Source organism: Geotrypetes seraphini, chromosome 10 (assembly GCF_902459505.1).
Source record: "Geotrypetes seraphini chromosome 10, aGeoSer1.1, whole genome shotgun sequence".
Classification (NCBI taxonomy): domain Eukaryota; kingdom Metazoa; phylum Chordata; class Amphibia; order Gymnophiona; family Dermophiidae; genus Geotrypetes; species Geotrypetes seraphini.
The window spans coordinates 122,095,864-122,121,217 of NC_047093.1; the positions used below are offsets into that span (position 1 = coordinate 122,095,864).

A 25,354-nucleotide genomic window follows, 5' to 3' on the forward strand; every position below is an offset into this window, starting at 1 on the left:
TTTTTAAACTAACCAAAAAGAAACTCATAATATTGCAAGGAGACACCCAAAGCCTTAACACAAACTCGATAGCGAAACACTCTCAGACTAATTTGCAGACAAAGTGGACAAAATACGATGTCACCTCAACTCCACCACACTACAGACATCATCCCCTACAACCAGTATAGTCAACCATAGAGATGGGGACTTAGGCACAGTCTACTCTAACTACTACACTTATGGTGGAATATGTGAGCCTTCAAATCCCCATCCTAATCCTATTGTACCTATACATATGTGACACCTGCATACATAAGGTATATTGGTGTAGAGTACAGTTGGGTCCAGTAAGTTTTGAGGGCTCACCATTGTGGCAGTGATGCTTGGGCTGGGCCGGAGCGACCCGTAGATGTTTGTGACCTGTAACCTGCCAGTGGCTCCCACGCCCACTGGTGTGTTCTGGCTTTGTTCTCTTAGCTGAGTGCAAAAATAAAGTTCACCATACAAAGTTAAAAAAAACAACCCACTTCTCAGTTTAATTCAGGGGCTTTCATTAAACTCAGTTCATGTCAAATGGCCAAATCCAGTAATTCACAAAAATAACTCTTGTGCAGTAAAGTTCTCAACACTTTAGATTAGAACACATTTTCCATGCTCTGGCAACATTACAATCTTTAATCCAAAATTAAAAAACCCCAATCAGTGTTTAGGCTATCTCAAAAACCTCCAGGACAGGGTGGGAACGACCGCACTATAACAACCAGTTCACCTTTATCCACATGTTTATTCACACCTTCAAAGAAATAAAACAAATTGATGAGGCAAGACTTCCCTTAGTTCGCTATTATTTACTGTGTTATCGCATGACTGTGTAAAAGGACCCTACTATTAATAATGAAAGAGGAGAACTAGCATAATGGTTGGTGCAGTGGACTGAGAATCCAGGGAACTGGGTTCAATTCCTACTGCAGATCCTTATGACTGAGGAAATCACGTAACCCTCCCTTGCCCCAGGTACAAAACTTACGCTGGCTTTTACTAAACTGTAGTAAAGCTTCTTACCGCAGGCCACCAAAGTAAATGCATGCTCCGATGCGCATAGAAATTGAATGAGTGTCAGAGCATTTACTTTGTCGGCCCGCAGTAAAAAGCTCTATAACAGTTTAGTAAATGGAGTCCTTAGATTTGGAGTCCACCATAGAATATGTAAACAGTTTTAATTGTACACATAAAGGTGATATATCAAGTTCATGACTCTTTACCCTTTGACCCTTTAACCTATAGTAATTAGCATGCATTATTGAATGGTAGGTCCTTTGACTAAATCTAATTTGTAGAAATTGGATTATGAACTTATTTTTTTATAAAATAAATGCTTGGGTAGGAAGACCAGCAAATTTACATTATTCTCTTATATAGACATATACATTTAATTTGATTTAATGTCCAAATTGCATTTATATCCCTTTTTCCCAAACTAAGAATCAAGGAAGGTTACAAAAATAAGTCATACGAAACAGAACTGCAAATATATTATATTATCTAATATAAAGTTATGTCTCCTTGCACAAAGCTCTCATCATCTTGCTCCTTCTTGTTGTTTGTTCTAGCACTTCCCTGCCTGTCTCTCTTCCTTCAGTCTTGCTGCAAAGCTGATGAATGGGCATAATCATTCGTATGATCATTTTATATGCTCTAACTGCTTCAAAAGAGGGGAAGGGATTGGGACTTGCATACCACCCTTTTGTAATTATACAACCACACCCAAAGCGGTACTTCAAGCTAGAGAACAAGTACATATTTTCCAGATTCATGCTTCCTTCTGAATCCAAAAGTAACCTTCTTCTCTCTGCTGAATTCCTTCTGAAAATAGTGCCAAGATTGAAATGATGATTTTAAAAAAAATAAGAACATAAGAAGTTGCCTCCACTGGGTCAGACCAGAGGTCCATCGCGCCCAGCGGTCTGCTCCCGTGGCAGCCCATCAGGTCTATGACCTGTGAAGTGGTTTCTGAGCATTTCTATAACCTACCTTTACTTCTATCTGTACCCCTCAATTCCCTTATCCTTTAGGAACCTATCTAAACCTTCCTTGACCCCTGTAATGTGCTCTGGCCTATCACAGCCTCAGGAAGCACGTTCCATAAGTCCACCACCCTCTGGGTAAAAAAGAACTTCCTGGCATTTGTTCTAAACCTGTCCCCTTTCAATTTCGAGTGACCCCTTGTACTTGTGGTTCCCCACAGTCTGAAGAATCTGTCCCTGTCTACCTTCTCTATGCCCTTCAGGATTTTGAAGGTTTCTATCATGTCTCCTCTAAGTCTCCGCTTTTCCAGGGAGAACAGCCCCAGCATTTTCAACCTGTCAGCGTAGGAAAAGTTTTCCATACCTTTTATCAGTTTAGTCGCTCTTCTCTGGACCCCCTCAAGTACTTCTATGTCCTTCTTGAGGTACGGCGACCAGTACTGGACACAGTATTCCAGATGTGGGCGCACCATTGCACGATACAGCGGCATGATGACTTCCTTTGTCCTGGTTGTGATACCCTTTTTAATAGCACCCAACATTCTTTTCGCTTTCTTTGAGGCTGTCGCACACTGTGCCGATGCTTTCAATGTGGTGTCCACCATCACCCCCAGGTCTCTTTCAAGGTTGCTCACCCCTAGCAATGATCCCCCCATTTTGTAGCTGAACATCGGGTTCTTTTTCCCTACATGCATGACCTTGCATTTCTCTATGTTGAAACTCATTTGCCACTTTTTTGCCCACTCTTCCAGTCTCGGTAGGTCCCTTTGCAGGTCTTCACAGTCTTCCGTGGTTCTAACCCTGCTGCAGAGTTTGGTGTCATCAGCAAATTTAATAACCTCACATTTCATCCCCGTCTCCAGGTCGTTAATAAATATATTGAACAGGAGTGGTCCCAGCACCGATCCCTGTGGAACTCCGTTCGTGACCCATTGCCAGTCTGAGTAATGGCCCTTTACTCCAATCCTCTATTTCCTGCCTGCCAGCCAGTGTTTGATCCATCTGTGGAGATCCCCTTGCACCCCGTGGCTCCACAACTTCTTAAGGAGTCGTTCGTGAGGTACCTTGTCAAAGGTTTTTTGGAAGTCAAGGTAAATGATGTCTATGGATTCCCCTTTATCCATCTGGCTGTTTATTCCCTCAAAGAAGTACAGTAAGTTCGTGAGGCACGACCTTCCCTTGCAGAAGCCGTGCTAGCTCGCCTTCAGTTGTCCATTGTTTCCTATGTGTTCTCAAAAAAATAGTTGTGTTGATTTAAATTGCTGATAATTACTGAATTCGCTTCTAGAAATGCACCTTTGTATTTTCCAGATTCTCTTGAATAGGAACTAAGAATGATCGTGGTTAGAAGTTCCCGCTGCAGAACCTGGGCTCCCTCCAATTATTCCGCAAGCAACTGAAAACCTGGCTTTTCACTAAAATGTAATTCTATCCCCCCTTACTCTTCTCTTCTATATATAAGTTCATGTAAACCTTTTTTTTCCTTCTCTTCCTATATTTTAAGTTCTTGTAAACCATGCCGAGCTCCACATCCGTGGAGCTGATGCGGTATATAAACTTAAGGTTTAGTTTAGAAGACCGGAAAGTCACGAGCCTGCATAAGTGTAACATTTCTGCAGATTTTCCTTGTGAATGGAGATTGGCAGTCATCCAATCCTCTGTAGCCTAGGCTGGTTTTCATTTATGACTGATTTCAACTGCTGTTGCCCACCAGATGTGTTTTTATTTTTGTTTTTAATTAAACATACATTTTATTTTTATCTGATTGGACTGCCATGCACTACAGCACATTCCTTCTCAGTTGATCCTGCAGATGGACTACAAACAAGTCACAAAATGAAAAGAAAAATGTAGAGAAACAGAGGGAGCCTCAAAATCCTTTATTTAGTAGTACTGGAAATCAAGTTTTAATCGGAATTATGTCACTGCATTTTACGTATGGCCTTTGCAGAGAAGAGAGAATGGAGGTGTATTTTCAGTCACAGGAATCACTAAGGGGCTCATTTTTCATCCCAGAATGGTTCATGCAGGTGTTTTTCTTAATTAATGCTATACTGGACTTGATATAGTAGTGCTAGAGGCACAAATGTGCATAACATTGGCATTCATACTCTTTTCCCTTAGCCATTCCAATCATCAAAGGACAAAATAAAACTCAGACTACTTGCATGGCCACAGTTTTATTAAATTCTCAGACATAACCAAGAATCCCCCCAAATCATCAATATCATGTAAACATTCACATTCTCAATAATGAAAAATTAGACCTTTTACAAAGCCACGGTAGAGGTTTCTACCAAGGGCTAGTGAGGTAAATGCTCCAACGCTCCTAAGAATTCTGTGAGTGTTGGAACATTTACCTCATTGGCCTGGGGTAGAAACCTCCACTGCAGCTTTGTACAAGCCAGCGATAATTAGATGGTGCTGTATTAACTGGTTGTCACAGATTAGTACTGCAAACTCCACTTAGCAAGGTTCATGCCCATGCCCCTGAAGGCTCATGATGGCTCTACCCCAACTCGCAATGTTTTGCCTCCAGCCCGGCCCCCCAAAAGTCTTCTCTTTTTCCCCAATCTCCAGCATGACGTCATCTGTGCATGCTTGTTGAAGGCCCTCCAGACATGGCCTGAGCTCAGGGCTTTCCAAAACTCGGACAAACTGCCGGGTTGTGGATAGTCCATCTGGGAACCCAGCTAGTCCTCTAAAAAGAGCACTTCTAGGTTTTCCCAGACGTCTGGTAACCCTAGGTTCAGTCCTCCTCCAACGTTGCAACAACCATGGTAGAGACTGCTGTCCATTCTCAAACCTGTCATTCTTCCTTCCTTTCTCCCTCCCTTCCTCATTCCCCATAGACTCACCATATCTCACTCCGACCCCCAACTGCCATTGCATTAAAAATTATCTTCTGCTCTCTCTCGCTCCCCCACCCTGTGCAAGTCAAGCATTTCTCTTTGACATCCCCTCCCCTCTCTCAGTACTCCAGAGGCAACTTTCACAGGCAGTGAAACAGACTTCTGTGCCAGAACTTTCCCTCTGTTACATCTGACCACAGGAAGTTACTAAGTAGGAAAGCAGGACATGACAGAGGAAAAGACCTAGTAGGACCAGCTGCTGAAGTCTGCTTTAATGCCTTCTGATACTCCAGTGGACTGTGGTGGAGGGGGGAGGGTGTGTGTGTAGGAGAACAGCAGATGAGTTTTAATGCAGCAGCAGTTGAAGGGATGGAGAGCAAAAAGGAAAAGTATGGCTTCCTCAATGCACCCATGGGCAACCCCAAAAATTGACTGCTGCCTACTCCTCTGGGGCATCCAATCAATGTTGGCCACAGAATTGCTTTTGACTATTGGTGACAGGTGTCCAAAAGTTATTAGCTAAAATATGTATAATCCTATCATTGAGAATCACTTTATTTTCTTCATGCTGAGACTGCATCCTGACAATAAGAACATTTCAATCTCTTCCTGTAGCCGAGGCACATATTAATTACTGTAAAGCAGTACTTTAAATATGCCAATCAGATTAGTGATGAAATAAGCATGAAAAGTTGATCAAATCTTAATTTAAATATGGAAGACTTTTTACAAACGAAAAAGCTTAGTTTGTCTGTAGTTAACGTAGTGGAGATATTTGTTACTTCCACTAATAATGTGCAGAGCCTATGAAAATTCTGATGTTTCTCCCCTATTGCCAAATGTCAACAGACCATCTTAGAGTACATTATGGCTGTTTCCATATATTCTCTTACCATGACATTTAAGTGTCTCTTCGCTGGAGAAATTCACTTTGTCAAAATGACAGCTCGATGATGCATAAATATTTTTCTCTATGGTTTCCTTGGCAGATGTGCTGACTGTCATTAAAAAAACTCTGTCACTCTCAACTGTAGAAGGGCAGTTCTAGTTAAAAAAATCTCATTTTTCTTCTGATTCATTCATCAGCAGTTACCAAGATGAACATTCCCCAATTGTATGGCCACACAATTTTGCCAGTACATTATGCTACAAGTGCCTCTATGTTTTCTGTAGCTGGATCATTGCTGTGGAACGGTTTGCCTGGTCAATTGAGGTTATAGGGCTTCAATGGCTGGGAGGGTGTAGATGGACTGGAGAGAGCTTTGATGGAGGCTTCAGTAGTTGGAACCTAAGAACAGTACCGGGCAGAGCTTTGGATTCTTGCCCAGAAATAGCTAAGGAGAAGGAAAAAAACCCAAAAATTTTTTAGATTGAATCAGGTTAGGCAGACTAGATGGACCATTTGGGTCTTTATCTGCCGCCATCTACTATGTTACAATATAGGAATACAGCAGATTTTAATAGTTTGTCAAGCCTTTTTCAATAGCTCTTGATGAGACATGAACAGTTTTGGAAATTTTGCTGGTGATATTAGAATTAATATCGAGCAGTGATGTTTAGAAGATCTGTGATAGGCTTAAAGTTGGACAAAGGCAGTTTTGTGAAGTGTTCAAAGATTATGTCTGATGCCTGTTAGGGATAATTGATGTTTATTGTTTTAATGTGTATGTTTCTTTTAATGTAAGCCTCATAGGTGTAAGTGGAATATAAAATTTTAAAATAAAAATAAATATTAACTCATTTAATGGATATAAATTATTATTATCAGCAATAGATCACGCAAAGCGTAGTGCATCTATATTTCTTCTCTCCAGGTTGTTGGACATAGTAGTATTTTTTTTCTTTTATAAAATTCAATTAATTTTATTATATAATACTTATAGATACAACCAAGTCATAACAGATTTACATTATACATAGGAACCAACAATCATCCTATACAATAACAGTTATATAATACATCAGAAAAAAAAGTATTAATTAACACAATTAAAATAAAGGTAGCTCACTAGCAACTACAAATAGATAATAACAATAATCAACATATAATTAACAGCATGGATGTGCATTAATAAATTTCAACAAAATAAATCTGCCACGTCACTATATTTTATGAGAGGTTTCCATATCTTACTATATGTGTGCAAACCACCTTTTTTTCAGCAAAAGGCCCTTTCGAATTTCGCTATGAGACATACAGAATTCCACCAAGTAATATACATACAAAAGTGAACAGTATGTTTTACAAGTGTCTGTAGTTCTTTAAAGGTGATTCACTAAAGAATTCAGCAAATCTTTGGAAAATTTTACAGAACCCACTGGTATAGTTAGGGAAAATACTTACCCCTTCTTTTACGAAACTGGAACTCAATGAGCATCGGGAGCAGCGCGGCTCCCCACACTAGAAACCGCTATCGCAGTTTTGTTAAATGAGACCTTAGAATAACTGATTAGATCGTGAACTCTCGTGAACTGCTTAGATGGCTGTATCAATGGCCAGTATATCAAATAAGAAATAAACTTGGAAGCATATAGGAACTGGCTTTCTAAAGAATATTTTACACATAATTTTGCCTATTATAAAAATACTTCTGAGGCATAAACAGTGGCAGAGTGAGGGTAAGAGGTGCCTGGAGTGGTGGCATCTCCACACGCCCTCCTCTCCGCTTTCCCCTGCTTCTTCCATGCCCCTTCTGCCCTCCCTTCCCACCCCCATACCTCTAAATCTTTGACTGCATGAGCAGCTTCTCTGGCCTGCTGCTCGCACTGGCATTCCCTCTGATGTCACTTACGGATAGTGATCAATGGAGGATTCCACATTAGGAGTTACCACAGAGGAAGAAAATCAAGGTGTCATCATTGTTATATTGAAATCCTCTGCTCAATAGCCAAGAAAGAGAAAGCAAATAGAATCATAGGAATTATCAAGAAAGGAATAATAAACAGAGAACATCATAATGCCTTTATACAAGGTCTGTTTAAAAAGTTCCATGACAGTTTGAATTGTGCACCAATGGAAAGTGGTGTTGACTAGCTTGAAACCTCACAAGTAACTTCCTTTTTTCAGTTTGTTGATATCTGTTTTCGTCTCTGAACTACAACAGTTTTTGTGAAAGTGTGTTTTTTCATGATGTGCAACCTCAATAAGCAGCACTACAGCATGAAGTTCTGTTTTAAATTGGGTAAGACCGCTACCGAAACTTATGAAATGTTGAAAGTGGCTTATGTGGAACATGTCATGAGTCATAGAAGGTGTTTTGAATGGTATTCTTGCTTTAAAAATGGTCATGAGTCATTGGAAGACGATTTGCGAACTGGAAGACCATCAATATCAACTGATGATGATCAAGTTGATCAAGTGAGGGTTCTTGTACACACTAATAAGTGATTAAATGTTAGAGAATTGGCAAAGGAATGCTACATTTCCATCGGTTCATTCTAACAGAGAAGTTGGGGATGTTTCATGTTGTAGCAAAGTTTGTTTCACGGATGATGACTAACGACCAAAAGAATAATTGCAAAAAACCGGATGACAGTTCTTTCCTAGCCACCTTACTCTCTTGACCTGACCCTTGCTGACGTCTTCTTGTTTCTTAAAAACTTGTTCTGGGCTCATTGGGGAGGATGGGCTATAAATTGAATTAAATAAATAAATCTATTCTGAAAGGAAAGTGATTCGACAGCAAAAGCAAAAAGCAAAATTTGACGAAGCAACTTTTGTTGATTCCTGAAGATACGTTTAAGGACTGTTTAGGAAACTACTAAAAATTGATTTATTCAACAAATTTGTAAACTGATGTTCCAGAATATCAACTGGTAAATTGCATATTGATCTTATAGCTAGTACCTTCTTGTGGAATTGTTATTGTATTTTATTCATTTATTGTATAATCTTAGCACTGTTTTTTTTGTATATTGCATTTTTATTCATTGATTGTACAATTTTAGTACTGTATGTGAACCGCCTAGAACTATGTGGTAGGGCGGTATCTACTATAATAAAACCTTAAGCGCATATGCGCACTCTTACCTGCGTGTTCCATGATCCATATGTCTGTGGCCGGCAAGAGTGTGCATGCGTGCTTTGACCTCCCCCCTTCACTCACTGTAAGGAAGGAAGACAGTTCGTTGTCGTCGACCCCCCCTAACGCACCCAAACCCCCGTTGAGACTCCCATCCGCCCCTCCCACCACGAAATGACCACAAACCTCCACATGTTTCCATCTCCCCCCCGCCATGCAGTCGACCCCACTGACCTTCCCATCCGCCCCTCCCACCGTGAGATGATCTACAAACCTCCCGGCACCAGCAGGGTCCCCAGCACTTTAAATATGCTGCTTTGCGGCCTTCAGCTGCCGATTTCCTCTGCCGCGTCTCTGTCTCTGATGATGTCATCAGGGACACAGCAGAGGAAATCGGCAGTAGAAGGCCACGAAGCAGCGTGCTTAAAGTGCTGGGGACGCTGCTGGTGCTGGGAGGTTTGTAGATCGTCTCGTGGTGGGAGGGGCGGATGGGAGGGTCAATGGGGTCGGCTGCACGGGGCGGTAGGGGGGGGTGCTGCTTACCGGTTCTACTGCACAGGGTGGATGGGAGGAAGGGAGGGAAAGAAAAATGCCGGTTTTTACTGTTCAGGGGGAATGGGGGGAGGTAAAAATTGAAAGATGCTGCTCAATGGTTCTACTGCACAGGGGGATGGGAGGCAGGCAGGCAGGCAGACAGTCTGGCTGTGGGGTGGGTCAAAGTCTGGAAGGAAGTGAGGGGGACATAGGAAGGGGGCCTGCATGGCGCAACAGAGAAATACAGGCAGGGGGCCAGGGAGACAGAGACAGTGTCCAAGGACAGAGAGACATCTACTCTAGTACCTGTTAATGTAACGGGCTTAAACACTAGTATAAAAATAAAATTATTATGTTTACAGAAGTGTAAATGATATTGGGAAAAGTGTATACATAGGGAAGGGGAGTACTTTGAAGGGGACCCAATGGAATACATTGTAAGACTGCTAAATAAATTTTTATAAAATCAGTCCTGGAACATTTTGAACAGACCTTGTATCACTCCATAGTATGACTGTATTTCAAATATCATGTGCATTTCTGTCCAATGAGAAAAGGTTGAGATAAAGGTGAGTAAAATAATTAAAGGAATGGAATGACTTCCTTATGAAGAAAAGCTAAAGATGTTAGGGCTTTCCAGCTTCAACAAGAATTGAGAAAATGCTTTTACAAGGTCTCGAAGGAAAACTCTTCTTAATCCATACTTAAGATGGACTTGGGAAAAATCCATTGCTTATTCCTAGGATGAGGAAGAGAGACTCTAGGCTCCTTTTACAATGCTCATGGCAAATGCAACAAAGCCCAAAGGAATTGAATGGGCTTTGGTGGATTTGGCACAGAGGACTCTTTTGGGATCTTGCCAGGTGCTCATGACCTGGATTGACTGCTGTTGGAGAAAAAGATCTCAGCTTGATGGACCTTTGCTCTTTCCTAGCATGGCAATGTTTATGCACTTATTTACGGACTAAGATAAATTAAGCACACATCTACATAAAGGTGGATATATCCAAATGATTTCTATGCTTTTTCCCTTTGACATTTCACTTTGAAGGTAAGACTAATAATAGCGTGCACTTCCTAAGATGAATGTTGGGCATCATGACCTCTACCAACAGACAGAAATGAAGATGCACAAATTATGGATAAATAAATTACCTTGCTATAATTTACTTTGATCTAAAATTAAAATAAATTAGCATCATGCCACCTACATGAAATATGAGCAGTTTAGTGCCTCCAAAACCTGTTATTTGCCATCTTTTAAAATGTTTCTCAGTATGACAAATTGTTGAAGCTATGTAATGAGTCTATGATTAGAAATGCTAATATTCTTCTTCTTCTTCTTTTTTTTTTCCCAGAGACTAATGTTAGACGGAAACATACCCACAAAACACAGATTATCTTCTCAAGGGAAAATCAAATACTTGTGGCTGAATGAATTACAGCATTCTGTTTAGTGCTGTCCTCAGCAATTCAGTTTTCTTTAGGTCATGTTTTTATGTGTTATTCATTTAAACTAAATCTTCCATTTTATTTCCTGTCCCTGAGTAGTATAGGAATCGTATCTCAACAATCCAGATCATAATAATGAACAACTAAAAAAGCCTAGTTAAGAAAGTCGAATAATCCAAGTATGTAAAAAAATATGCACATATCATCGTATATTGCAATTTTTTAGATGTTTTAAATTAAGGGATCCATATTCAAAGCAATTTATATGATTAACTTTTGAATTAACTGTATGGACTGCTGGTTTTTAAAATCCTGAGCCTCATTGATAAAATGCCTGTGGAGACATCTACTCCTTTAAGGGCTCTTTCACTAAACACCAGTAAGCACAAACACATTTACTGTTGTTTAAAAATAGCACTAGTGATACGCATTCAAGAGCCATGCACTAACTGCGAGGTGGGGGGGTGTCTTGGGGCAGACAGAAGGCATGTCCTGTGCTAATTGGTTAGCATGTGGGCAGGGCCAGCAAGGGGGGGAGGGGGGACGACAAATAGGGCAGCTACCCTGGGCCCCAAGGCTCATAATATTCCAGTCCATGTTATATTTAGCTATGTTTCATTATTTCCTGCTTCTAAGACTCCGTCTCCTGAGACTACAGCTTAATTTGCTCCGCTGTCTCCAAGGGGCTTCAACACCTAGTATTTCAGTGCAGGCTTCAATGCTCCTTGCTCCTTAAACTCGGTAACAAAAATCTTATACACGAATACAGGATGTCCATTGCAGTACTTTGAGAGACCCCACAGGAAAGAGGCTTGGGAGTACTGGTCGACAAGTCAATGAAGCCGTCCGCACAATGCATGGCGGTGACAAAAAGGGCAAACAGAAAGCTAGGAATGATTAAGAAGGGGATCACGAACAGATCGGAGAAGGTTATCATGCCGCTGTACCAGGCCATGGTCCGCCCTCACCTGGAATACTGCGTCCAGCACTGGTCGCAGTACATGAAGAAGAACACAGTACTACTCAAAAGGGTCCAGAGAAGAGCGATTAAAATGGTTAAGGGGTTGGAGGAGTTGCTGTACAGTGAGAGATTAGAGAAACTGGGCCTCTTCTCCCTTGAAAAGAGGAGACTGAGAGGGGACATGATCAAAACATTCAAGATAATGAAGAGAATAAACTTCGTAGATAAAGACAGGTTGTTCACCCTCTCCAAGGCAGAGAGAACGAGAAGGCACTCTCTAAAGTTGAAAGGGGATAGATTCTGTACAAACGTAAGGAAGTTCTTCTTCACCCAGAGAGTGGTGGAAATCTGGAACGCTCTTCCGGAGGCTGTTATAGGGGAAAACACCCTCCAGGGATTCAAGACAAAGTTAGACAAGTTCCTGCTGAACCAGAACGTACGCAGGTAATGCTAGACTCAAATAGGGCACTGGTCTTTGACCTAAGGGCTGCCGCGTGAACGGACTGCTGGGCACGATGGACCACTGGTCTGACCCAGCAGCGGCAGTTTTTAAGTTCTCATTGCCAAGAGATTCACACACCAACCTCCTCATGAGTTTTGAGAAAACCTTTATTTTATAATTTTTTAATCTTTAATTTTGATTTAAATATACTAAGACTTAAATCTTTACCCCCAAGTCCCTCATTACATTTTTGTAAGGGTTTATGGAGAACTAATTCTTATCTTAATACACAGCTCAACCACATTCTGTCCGTCGGCCCAGTGGAGCAAATCTGACATGTTTCGCCAGATGATAGCGGCTTTATCAAGGACTCTCCCTCAAATGCTGAATCAACTCAATGCCCCAAGATTCCGGACAGCATGGCACATCATGCTCCTTCTGTTCTGTTGAAATATTCACAAATCTATGTCTATAGGTATAATATGTAATACATCTGGTCTAAGGTGTCCTAAAGTATATTTTACTAGCCAAAGAAAGAGGATGCTTGTAGCCAAATATCCAACAGCACTATATCTATGCATATGGCAAGAGGCCAGAAGATTCATTCATTATTCTAACCAAACACTTAATGAGCATTGAGATTGAGGGGATAATTTATTAGCTATTTATCTCAGCATTAGAATGCTAAAAGGGTAATTGACTCAATCTGTGGATGTAACAATCAGATAATTGCTGAGGCTAATGATGCTAATGTTTATGAGTAATTATACTACTGTTGGGATGTCATATGTCTTGGAATGACCTCCACTCACTCAAGGACTTCATTTTGCAGGTATGCGTTAGTAAGCCTACTAGAACTCGGCAGAACTGCTGCTGTCAATACAGATTTGAGGGACGTTGCTAAGGTTTGTGGTCAGAATGCTAAAAATTGAGAAATGATTTATAAGGTGGTTTTTTCCCCCCTGTATACACAAGAGAAAAAAAAGTCTTTGGAAACATGGTTATCAAATTACCTTGTCAAGCTTATCAAATGTAGACTCCATTGGGATCCCTACCAGCGTATTTTGCCCCCGTAGAAGAATCATACCTAGTAGAACAGATTATTGTAGTGTACTATTTTGTTGGGAGTGTGATACAAGGTTTGATTTTTAGAGTGCTGTGATCTTTTATTTAAACCTTGCAAAACTATACAAGTACCAGGACTGCTGCAGGTGGCCATTGACAGGAGACAGCCACAAGGGACTGGACTGAGTTTGCTTCACTTCTGCTCCCATTGCCCACCCCAGGACCACCAGGGATATAGGTAGGCTCAGGGGGTAGACTTAGACTGGGGATGGGGTGAGGGGTTCTTCCAAGGGTCAGAAAGGTGGATAGGAAGGAGGAGGCTTTTATCAGGGCTGTGAGGACTTTAAGCTGAACAACCTATGTTGCAGGTCTTATCTGAATATCGACCAGGACCCACATAGGCTTTGTCAGCCATCTCCACCAAATCTATTCCCCAGTATTCAGTGTCAGTGCCTGGAAATGGGTTGCATGGAATATCTGGGGATTAATCAGGCCAGCAGTTTAATAACTCTTATAGTAAATGAATATCATAGTAACATATAGTAATATAGCAGATGAAGGCAGATAAAGACCCGAATGGTCTATCCAGTCTGCCCAACCTGATTCAATTTAAATTTTATTTCGTCGTCTTAACTATTTCTGGGCAAGAATTCAAAGCTCTGCCCGGTACTTTTCTTAGGTTCCAACTACTGAAGTCTCCGTCAAAGCTCACTGCAGCCCATCTACACCATCCCATAAAGTACACTCATCCTCACAAAATGTGTTTTTTGTTTTACTCAGAATACAAGACCACTAAGCAGCCTAATGCACCCAGGGAGGCCCTGTGGTGATCTACTCTAGGGTTTAGGGCAGGGTCAAACAACAGTTGGTCTGGTTGAACTCTAGCAGTAATCTCATAGTATGACTAACGTTCAACTGGTACTTTTTTGAAATAGAGTAGGGCTGAGACAATGGCCTTTCAAGAGGCATCCCAATTTCTATTCAGCCTTCTGGAAACATTCACCTCTCCCCCCTTTTTTTTAGGCATGATATCCCCAAGCTTAGATTCCTTAATCTGCACAACTAAGCCTCTATAGCAGGGGTGTCAAACTCAATCACATAAGGGGCCAAAATCTAAAACATACACTAAGTTGCGAGTCAAATTTTTTATTAAGATACTTAGGGGTCCTTTTATTAAGGTACGCTAACCGATTTAGCTTGCGCTAAAGATTAGCACATGCTAAATGCACACCTTAATAAAAGGACCCCTTAGTCTTAGTAGAAGTATAGAGTGACAACCTCTCCAACCCCACGCCGGCTCTGTGATGTAAACAAAATAAATTAAAAAGACTTTTCCTCTCTCTTTTACGTCCTAGTTCGCGCTTGCTGTCTAACCCCAGCTCTGGCAGGATACACATCTGACATATTGAAATCACAAAACAGAAAATCAAATGATTTTTTCTACCTTTTGTTGTCTGGTCATGTTTTGGTCCCAGGCTCTGATAACTCACTTGCCGGGGTCTCCTTTCTTCTTCCCTTCCATCCCCCGGAGGTCTGGCATCTTTCCTTTTGGCCCTCTTTTCCTTTCCTCCCTCCATCCCGGATTCCCGCTCTCACATTAAAGCAGCCTGCAGAGAATCGCTGGTCGGCTGTAGCGATCCTAGCAGGCTGCCGTAGCCTCAGCAGCACGTTCCCTCTGCCGCAGTCCCGCCTCTCCTCTGACGTTCGGCACTGCGGCAGAGGGAACGTGCTGCTGAGGCTACGGCAGCCTGCTAGGATCGCTACAGCCGACCAGTGATCCTCTGCAGGCTGCTTTAATGTGAGAGTGGAAAGCCGCGTGAACCTACAGCTAATGCAGCGCTTGTACCGGCGGGCCAGCTTAAGTGCAAATTTGAAATTGTCTGGCGGGCCAAATTTTATTACACTGTGGGCCAGATTTGGCCCATGGGCCATAGTTTGACATGTCTGCTCTATAGGATCCTCCATATTCACTCAGTCCTATATTATAGAGAAGACACGGGGACAAATTTTTCCCCGTCCCCGCGGAAACTCATTTTCCCGTCCCTTCCCTGCGAGTTCCAACCTCATCCACACAAGCCTCAAGCACTTTAAAATCATAAGTGTTCGAGGCTTGTGTGGTTAAGGTAGAGTTTACTGGAAATATCTGATGGGCTGCCGTCAGGGCCGTTATTATAACGATTTCACGAAGCTGAGTCATTCTGAAAAGTCCTGTTTGCAAATGAGTTTTGAGAAGGGCCGCTAAATTTACATGTGATGAGTCGCTGGTGATAGCGATCGGCACATGCGCAGAATATACCCTGTGCTGGGAAAAGCAATGTCGCCATCATCATCTTCGGGTCTCATCGGGACAATGTGGAAAGTGCGAGTATAAGAACCACCATCAACGCCTACAATTCTCGGACTTTTTCACAGACTTAATTTGCTCAAAATATATTTCTTAAGAAAAATAAAACAAAAACGTATCTTTTCAGCATTCGTATGAACTGTGCAGAAGAGCCAGATTCTTGAGCTTAAAGAGTTCGTTTGCCCTGACACAGAATACGAAACATAGCTATGTCAGCATTTGGCTCTTTTGCACAGTTCATACAAATGCTGAAAAGATACGTTTTTGTTTTATTTTTCTTAACAAATATAATTTGAGCAAGTTATCATTTAAATCTCCTCAAGAATCTATGAATATGGATTAGTTTTGCTGTATGGACACATGAGGAGGTGATAATGAGCAATTCTGGTCGGCTGTATGAGTCTAGCTGACATTGGCCACTTCTGAGCACTTCAAAATCTGAACAAGTAACATTAAATATCAATGCAGAATTGTTTGATGTGATACTTGTATCGGAATAGTCCTGCTATATAAGGTATATATACCTACAGTTTCCATTAATCAACCAGGGACAGGAAAAATATGCCTTTCTAAGATAAGCAGTAATTACTGCCAGAGTCTATGTGAATACTCTGGGGGCAAAGGAGAGGCTGAATGGGAGAAATTTGTACGGGAAATGTGACGTGAAGATATTTCCAGTGCATCAGGGAGATAGGAATGCATGGAATAGTCTCCCAAGTACCCTTTGACAGTGTCACTAGCCATAAGCTTGGAGGAAACGAAACATAGAAATATAATGGCAGATAAAGGCCAAATGGTCCATCATAAGAACATAAGAAACGCCTTCGCCGGATCAGACCCTAGGTCCATCTATTCCGGCGACCCGCACACACGGAGGCCAAGCCAGGTGCTCCCAGATGGAGACCCTGGTCACCCGTATCCATCAATGTGTTTTTGCAAGGAAGTATACATCCAACTTACGCTTGAAACCCAGAATGGTAGTCTCCGTCACCACCTCCTCCGGGAGAGCATTCCAAGCGTCCACCACTCGCTGTGTGAAACAGAACTTCCTGACATTTGTCCTGAGCCTGCTGCCCTTCAGCTTTAGTCCATGACCTCTTGTCCGTTTCACATTTGACAACATGTGAACAACGATGATTTTTTGCTCTATTTTGTCGAATCCTTTCAGTATTTTAAAAGTCTCAATCATATCCCCTCGCAGTCTCCTCCTCTCGAGGGTGAACAGTCCCAGTCTTCCCATTCACAGCATCCACTATCTCTTCCTCTCCCTAAGAGATGTGCCTGTCCCATGCTTTCTTGAATTCAGACACAGACTTTGTCTCCTCCACTACCACTGGGAGACTATTCCATGCATTCACCACCCTTTCTATTAAAAAAAATATATTTTATTAGATTACTCCTGAGCCTATTACCTTTTAACTTGATCCTATTCCCTCTCATTTCGGAGCTTCCTTTCAAATGCCCACTCACCACTGCAACTCCAAGAAGGTAAGGTAAGGGCTAGCGTCAGCGATTGCATGCCGCTGGCTCACAAGCCTTCTCCCGACATCGCTGCGTGGCTGGCCCGGACCTTGCTCTCCGATGTCAGAATTGACGTTGGGGGGAAGGATTGTGGGCCGGCGGCATGCAATCGCTGCACACTGGCCCTTACCTTCCTGGAGTTGTGGCGAGCGGCAGACCGGGTGGAGAGGAGGAGGAATTGACGGCGGGTAGGCAGGCTTCGGCGCAGCAGGGAGGGAGGAAGGGGCACTAACTTACATAGGAGGAAAGGGAGGAAGGGGACACTAACTTGGGACATAGAAAGGAGGGAGGGAATAGAAAGGGACAATTGTTAGGCCTGAGTGAAGAAAGAAAGATTGGATGCACAGTCAGAAGGAAATGCAACCAGAGACTCCTGAAATCACCAGACAACAAAAGTAGGAAAAATTATTTTATTTTCTGTTTTGTGATTACAATATGTCAGATTTGAAATGTGTATCCTTCCAGAGCTGGTGTTAGACCGTGAACGTGAGCTAGGATTTAACAGAGAGAGAGGAAAAGTCTTTTTTGTTTGTTTATTTTGTTTACACCACAGGACCAGTGTGGGTAGGAGAGGGCAAAGGGGGTGAAGAGGCTGTAAAATAAACCCATCAGGAAGTTTGAAAAAAAACACCCAATTGGGCAGGAAAATCAAATTGAATCGAATCTTTTTTCCATGAATCGGGCAGCTCTACCTGCTACCTCTGTTCAAACAAGATGAGAGCACATCTGACTATACAACTTGAGAAGAAGCCTAAGCACGTGTATTTGCATGATCCTGTGACACGGATAAAGCCGTCCTGAAGACAACCCTCTTTCAGGAAGAGTAACCACACTGCAAAACAGCACTTCTATAAGGTCAGTTCCCTTCTCTCTGCCATTTTAGCCAGCACAAAAACAAAACACTTTTTTCTTGCAGTTTATCACAGCTAAAACTCTTCCTATTCCCTCTACTCAAGGAAACTTTTAGGCCCACTGCAGCTGAATGAAGTCCCTTCCTCTGGTTCTCAATCAAGAACAGGTATCTGCTTCCTTTCTCTCTCTGATTGAGGCTGTTTCCTAATATATATGAAAAAAACACGAAAGGAAGAGACAAGCCCTATGAATGCAGCAAACAACCAAAAAGCAACAGGCCAACTGAGATGGCTTTTCTTCAGATCCAGTCTTCAAGAGAGTCTTAGTGAGATGTCTTCATTAGATATAATGTAACCCAACAAGGTACCTTATGTAAGACGTTTAACAACTTTACTGCTGTGGCTTCTTCACACAGAATCTATTCTTGTTGCGATTCCGAGTGAAGACTCAATGGAGGTGAGACTATTAATTAAATGTTCTACATAAGCTACAACTAACCTTTCTAAAGGCTGATTTGTTGTTATAATTGTTTACCCTGATAACGGCAATCTGCATTTCTGAAACTTGGATCATTGATGAATAAATCTGACCATAGGAGCCAACTTTTCAAAATGATTGGGGGTGCCTAATATCTTCCCATGTCCAAAGATCATACACCCTCTTCACTTTTTGATTACGAGCTCAAGTTTTTCAGTTTCAGTTCACATGAGTTTGTAATCAAAAACTGAAGAGTGTGTGACCTTCTGACGTGGTTCTATAAACTGCGTCCCAATTGTAGGCAGCTGTAGATGTCCTACAGCTGTCTAACCAGCCAATTGGGACACACGTTTTTAAAAAATTCTCCCCAGGAAGGCTGCCTATATTGGAGATGCCTCCATGAGCATAGGGAGGCCCACAAGCCCACCTAAGCTTGCAGTACGCATCTCCCTAGGCCAGCGGGAGACGCGTACATTGTAAGTAGATGTGGCCGTGACTGTCGCCGCCAGTCCCCCCATCACCCGAACGAACACAGCAGCAGGGATACCCAATCCCACCTGCCGGAACACTCCCAAACACCCTCCACCCCCACCCCCAAAGATCACCGGCAAGAGGGTGCCCAATCCCTCCTCCCCGGACCCCCACAGAGAACTCCCCCTGGACCCCCAACAAAACCCAACTTCCCCCCGCTAACCTTGAAATTTGGCTGGACAGTTGGGTCTTCCCACTGTCTGGCCGGCAGACCTGCCTCTGTCGACATGAGGCAGGCCTGCCCCTTTCCGGTTCATCCCAGAGGAGTCTAAGGCCCCTTCTATGCTATTTTGCTGCCACTTGTGTGCACTTACCCAGGAAAGTGCAGGCATTCTGTACATTCACATGTATAACTTGGGCTTAAATATGGACACTTAATTATAGACTTGCTCCTTCTTTGTATTTAATGTGCCCTATTTTTAAACTTGTGCTATGCAGGAATACTGTACATTAAGATGCTAATAACAAAGAAAACTTCCAAAATAAAATAGTTCTTAAAATGAAACCCTGAGATAGGAAAAACAAAACAAAACATTTCCCAATACACTCCCCTAGACTAAACCCATCAATTTAACTTCTCTGAATCAGAGTCCTAGTGGGGACAAAGCTCTATAATGCTCTTGAATCATCCAGTTCCGTATACATAATTGCTAGCAGTTTACTACCGAGTTGGCCTTCTATATTGCTTTCTGAAAAAAACGAAAGGTTCCAGCTATCCAGATTTCCAGACTCTGAAGACATAAAGCTTTACATAATGAATACAATATTTCAATTGCGCTTTCTGATGTTTCGTGCACTTGGGCAAAAGACCTCTATAATTCACTGACTTCTGCAGCATGAGTTATGACTCTCTTACCTTGCAAAAGAAACAATATACTCAACCTTCATGGCTGAGATACTGTCTATAGCTTAGTCTTAATCACCAAATAAAATGAATTTCTTGAATAAAAATATCCTTGGGACCAGAGAAGCAGAATGGCTATCCTTCATATCTATTTTATATAAAACCAATCTCCCAGCACAGACAATATTTTTATCTAATGTTAAATTGATATTGAACCAAAAAATGAAAGTGCTTGATTAATCACACATGTATTGGTGTTTTGATGCCAAAAATAGACTCAACTGCATGTCTAGTTTTTCCTTGGACTACAGCTGATGAATTTTCAGTCAATCTATTTCCTTCTAAGCTTCCTCTGAACTGGCTCCTTGGCCGCTCACTCTTAAAAGGCAAGGTCCCTTTTCCAAAACTGGGTTCAATGCTCATTTTTAGAAACATGTGGCTCTATGTTCAGCAAGCTGTTTTGTGGCCAGATAGACCCACCCAAATAGCAGGCTGCTATGATTTATCTGGTCAGCTGACAAATATCAGGTTGGCCGACTATGTCAAACATGGCTGAAAATAGACTAGAAATTCAGTGCCCAGTGACAGATGTTTATATACTGCGCCTGACCTAAGCGGTTTACAAAGTATCAAACTAAAATGAAATTAGAGAAAAACGACCCTATCTGTCCCAAAGGCTCACAATCTAGCTAAAGGACCTGATAAACTAAAACTATGTACTACATCCAAATGGCAAAATGTTGGAGAAAAGACCTCAAGGGCAAATTCTATAAGAAGCGCCCAAAAGTTAGGCACCAAAACAGGCGCGATTCAAGTAAAATTGAGTGCTGTTTAATGAATCACGCTGAGCGGAACCTATTTCGGAGGCGCCCAAGAAATAAGCCAGCTCTAGGCACAAGTAAAAGTTAGGCGCCTACTGAGCGCTTAAACACGCTTAAGAGCAGCGATTCTGCAACAAAGCGCCTAACTCGTAGCCACGCCCACACCCAACAAGCATAGTGCCTATTTTATTGAAGGCTGCCTAAATTTTTAGAGGGGTCTTGTTACAGAATTGCGCTTTCTTGATAGGCTGATTAAAAAGCTTAATTGAGCTTGTTCTTCAATTTAGATAAGCGCCTCCAAAATAAGTGCCTAACTTTAGGGGCCTCAGTGTCTAATAAGAGTTGAAAAACCAATCTCTCCACATAGTCTTTCCTGCTTCAATATTACACAGATTTTGAAGAGGGAGACAAACTCCAAAGGGCAACTATCTAAAAAAGACATTTAATCCTATAAAGTGAATCGTGTCTAAAGTGCAGTTTTCCAATTTAAATTCTAACAGATGCCCCCCCAAATGCCCACTTATCTTTTTAGAAGTTTCCTAATGCTGGACTTATTTTGAAGCAGAAACAAATCGCCAAACTGAAGCCAATGCTTAGTATAGAAAAGCGGTTAAACTAGGGCCCCCTGTTTCGCCGTTCGCTTCTTCAGGGAAATGCTTGTGCACCTGTGGCGTGCGCTGAGACCACCGAGGATCTCGAGGCCAACCTGTTGGAAATGGACCGAGGATGTGCGCAGGAACAGCGCAGGCCATTCATTGAAGAAGATGTGGAAAAGAGACCAGTTCCAGAAATGGGATTCAATGCTGAAGAGTCAGAGAAATTGAAACAAATCTCTAACACTGGAAGATACAATAGTACAACTTGACAAATTTGACAATGATAGAAATTTAAGAGCAGAAATCACCTGGACCGGATAGTTAACATCCCAGAGTACTGACAGAAATGAAAAATGAACTTGCACAGCTATTTTTAGTAATTTGTAATTTATCTTCAAATCTAGCATTGTGCCAGAAGACTGGAGAGTGGCCAATGTAATGCTAATTTTTTTTAAAAAAAGGTTCCAGAGGTGATCCAGGAAATTAAAGACTGGTGTGGCTGTTAGAGAGAGCAAAATTACAGAGCATATACATAAGCATGGATTAAGAAAAGAAAGCCAACAGAGATTTAGTCTCTTTGAGGGAAATCTTGCCTCGCCAATCTATTACATTTCTTTCAAGGGGTGAATAAACCCGTGTATAAAGTAAGCCAGTCAATATTGTGCATCTGGATTTTTAAAAGGCATTTGACAAAGTACCTCATGAATGACTCCTGCGGAAATTAGAAAGTCATGAGATAGGAAGTAGTGGATTATTGTGGATTAAGAGCTGGTTTAAAGACAGAAAACAGAGTGGGTTTAAATGGTCAATATTCTCAATGGAGAAGGATCGATAGTGGGGTCTCCCAGGGGTCTGTGCTGGGATCGCTGCTTTTTAACATATTTATCAATGATCTAGAAATGGGAATGACTAGTCAGATAATTCAATTTGCTGAGAACACAAAGTTATTCAAAGTTGTGAAAAATTGCAAGAGGACCTTGAGAGACTGGGATAATGGACAACAAGATGGCAGATGACGTTCAGTGTGAGCAAGTGCAAAGCGATGCACGAGGGAAAGAGGAACCCAAATTATAGCTACGTAATGCTGGGTTCTGTGTTAGGAGTCACTGCCCAGGAAAAGGATCAAGGTGTCATTGTTGAGGATATATTGAAACCCTCAGCTCAGTGTGTGGCGGCTAAAAAAACAAATACGAGAATGTTAGGAATGATCAAGAAAGGAATGGAAAACAAAAGATGAAAATGTTATAATGCCCTTGTATCGCTCTATGGTACGGCCGCACCTCAAATAAAAAAGATATCGCAGAATTAGAAAAGGTACAGAGAAGGGTGACACAAATGATGACTTCCCTATGAGAAGAAGAGACGGCTCAGGGGTGATATGATAGAGGTCTATAAAACAATGAGTGGAGTGGAAAGGGTAGATGTGAAACGCTTGTTCACTCTTTCCCAAAATACTAGGACTAGGGGGCATATGATAAAGCTACTAAGTAGTAGATTTAAAATAAACCAGAGAAAATATTTTTTCACACAATGTGTAATTAATCTCCGGAATTCACTGCCAAAGAATGTAGTGAAATCAGTTAGTGTAGCGGGGTTTAAAAAAGGTTTGGCTAATTTCTTAAAAGAGAAGACCCTAGGCCATTATTGAGATGGGTTGGGGAAATCCCTTGCTTATTCCGTTTTGCTACTTGGGATCTAGCTGAGTGTTTGGGATCTGGGTTGGCCACTGTTGGAAACAGGATAAGGGGCTTGATGGACCTTCGGTCTGTCCCAGTATGGCCCGTGGGATAATGGTTCCTGCAGATGGGTCATTTGGCCTTTATTTGCCATCATGTTTCTAGGTGCCTCTCATGGTGAAGGGCACATCCTGTAGGCAGTCAGCCAGTGCCAGCAACTTTCCTCCTCCCCGGCGCCTGTCCATGCCTCTTCCCTTCCAGCACCCCCCCCTCCACTGGTGACTCAGGGCCCCGTCTAGAGGGCCTTCGCACATGCGTGAATATCAACATGATGACATTATGACATCATCACATCAACGCCCACACACTTCTGGATGCCCTCGAGCCATGGCCTCCAGTTTAGTGTGCCGTGGCTTTGCAAAGCTTATGAGACACTGATGTAGACTTTGAGGGTGGTCTACGAAACTACAAAACTAAAATAAAAGTGCTACAGTTTTTTGGTCCTCTAATGTTATTAACAATCTCTTTCTTGGTGAGCAGCTTACATAGGAAATTTTTTTAGAGCAGATCTAAATTTATTTTCATGACAGTTGAATATATTAAAACTATCTTTCTACAGCTGTTGCAAATGGAAAGAAACCAAAGTAGTCTTAAGCTCTAGAACCCTTTGAAATGAAAATTTGGTGGTAGAAATCTGAAAGCTTCTGGCAACAAGAAAGTCTTAAAGAGCGCAAGACATCAAATGATGCTGTTTCCTGGGCACGCAATAGATTCAAAAATAAATTAAAAGAAAACTTTTCTCCTTGATAATGATAGAATCTGTCACTTAGTTATTCCATCCCTTTTGTGCTTGCTTCTAAGAACGAAAAAGTATCTGATGTCTTCCCTCCTGAGCCGACGGCCAAAGAGGGAAGAAACATTGTGATGAATGGGATTTGACATTTGAAAATGTCTCTGTCAACAAAGGGAAATATTTAAAGAAAGATTCTTATAAAGCCTAAAGAGAGTGTGAGGTATGTGACAAAGATTGCTTGTCACATACATGAGACGTCAGTTTGGGTTTCTGAGGGGAGCAGGGAAGGAATCTTTTCGCTTCCCTATGCAAATCTGCCTGTTTCTAACCTGTTTATGGTTACCGCTGATGCTGCTGTCAAAAGCTGTACAGATATCAGAGTTGAGCTGTAACCTTGGTGTCTTGTTTATTGCATCGGGGCCAGCATCTGATGTTTCAGTGGCAACAAATAACTGACATGTTTATCTTCAGCTATCACAGCTTCACAATAATACATACATTTCGCTTCTACTTAATTGAAAAAATAAAAAGAACTTCTTGAAACATTGCAAACACTTGACCTGTGGTCTACCTTCTAGAAGCTCCCTCAGATACTTTCTAAAGCTGTGTTACTTGAAGTTAAATTCATTAAATGAAGTTACACGGAAATACTTTTAAAACCAATAGGAGGAAATTTTTTTCACTCGGAGAATAGTTAAGCTCTGGAATGCATTGCCAGAGGATGCAGTAAGAGCGGATAGCGTAACTGGTTTTAAGAAAGGTTTGGACAAGTTCCTGGAGGAAAAGTCCATAGTCTGTTATTGAGAAAGACATGGGGGAAGCCACTGCTTGCCCTGGATCGGTAGCATGGAATATTGCTACTCCTTGGGTTTTGGCTAGGTACTAGTGACCTGGATTGGCCACCGTGAGAATGGACCACTGGTCTGACCCAGTAAGGCTAGTCTTATGTTCTTATCATCGTCATTATTTTACACCTCTGTTTAGCCTATCTTTGAAATCATCTCAGAAAGTGCAATATCACCTCCAGTGAGAATGTCTGGTGCTGCAATATTAGCAGGACCAACATCTAGGTACCATTGCTACCTCCCTGCATAAGTCCTCAGTGCATGCATGCAGTCCAACCGGCACTGGATGGAAATTCATTTTGATGAAGCTGCATTAGGGGTGAAGAGGTTTTCGGACCTCAGATAGTACTTGCTATTGTCCCTGTTGTTGAGATTTTGGCTGCAGTAGAGCTTTCCACCACGATCTGGACCACTAAATGCTTCGATACTGCTCTGGCATTCATACAAATTCTATGAGCGTCGGAGCAGTGTCGGAGCACTTATTTTTTTCTAAAATTTATTGACCGTTAGGTATCTTTCTACGACATAGCATTACAAGAAGGTCTCCACATATAATTGAAATTTTAACATTTTCTTAAACTGTAACCATTCTAAAGAGGTCCTCAGGGTGCCAGGGAGAGATTCCATAGTTTTACTACTGCCATGGACATCATCGTTATTCTTGATTTAACATATCGAACAGTATTCTCCTTCACCGAGATCAATCTCATTGTGTCTTCA

General features: G+C 41.8%; 2 long non-coding RNA genes across 2 annotated transcripts in view; both read left to right on the top strand.

The window, feature by feature from the left end:
* The window catches only part of LOC117367542, an 86,820-nt gene extending 75,963 nt beyond the window's left edge, over positions 1-10,857 (top strand). Inside the window, exon 3 of the long non-coding RNA XR_004540789.1 lies at positions 10,773-10,857. This is a non-coding gene — a long non-coding RNA (uncharacterized LOC117367542). The remainder of the gene's footprint in view (positions 1-10,772) is intronic.
* A 2,593-nt stretch (positions 10,858-13,450) lies between these two features.
* Positions 13,451-18,444, top strand: LOC117367541. Its single transcript, XR_004540788.1, has 3 exons — positions 13,451-13,572; positions 17,886-18,054; positions 18,156-18,444. It is a non-coding gene; the product is annotated as an uncharacterized LOC117367541 (long non-coding RNA).
* Positions 18,445-25,354: the final 6,910 nt, after the last annotated feature.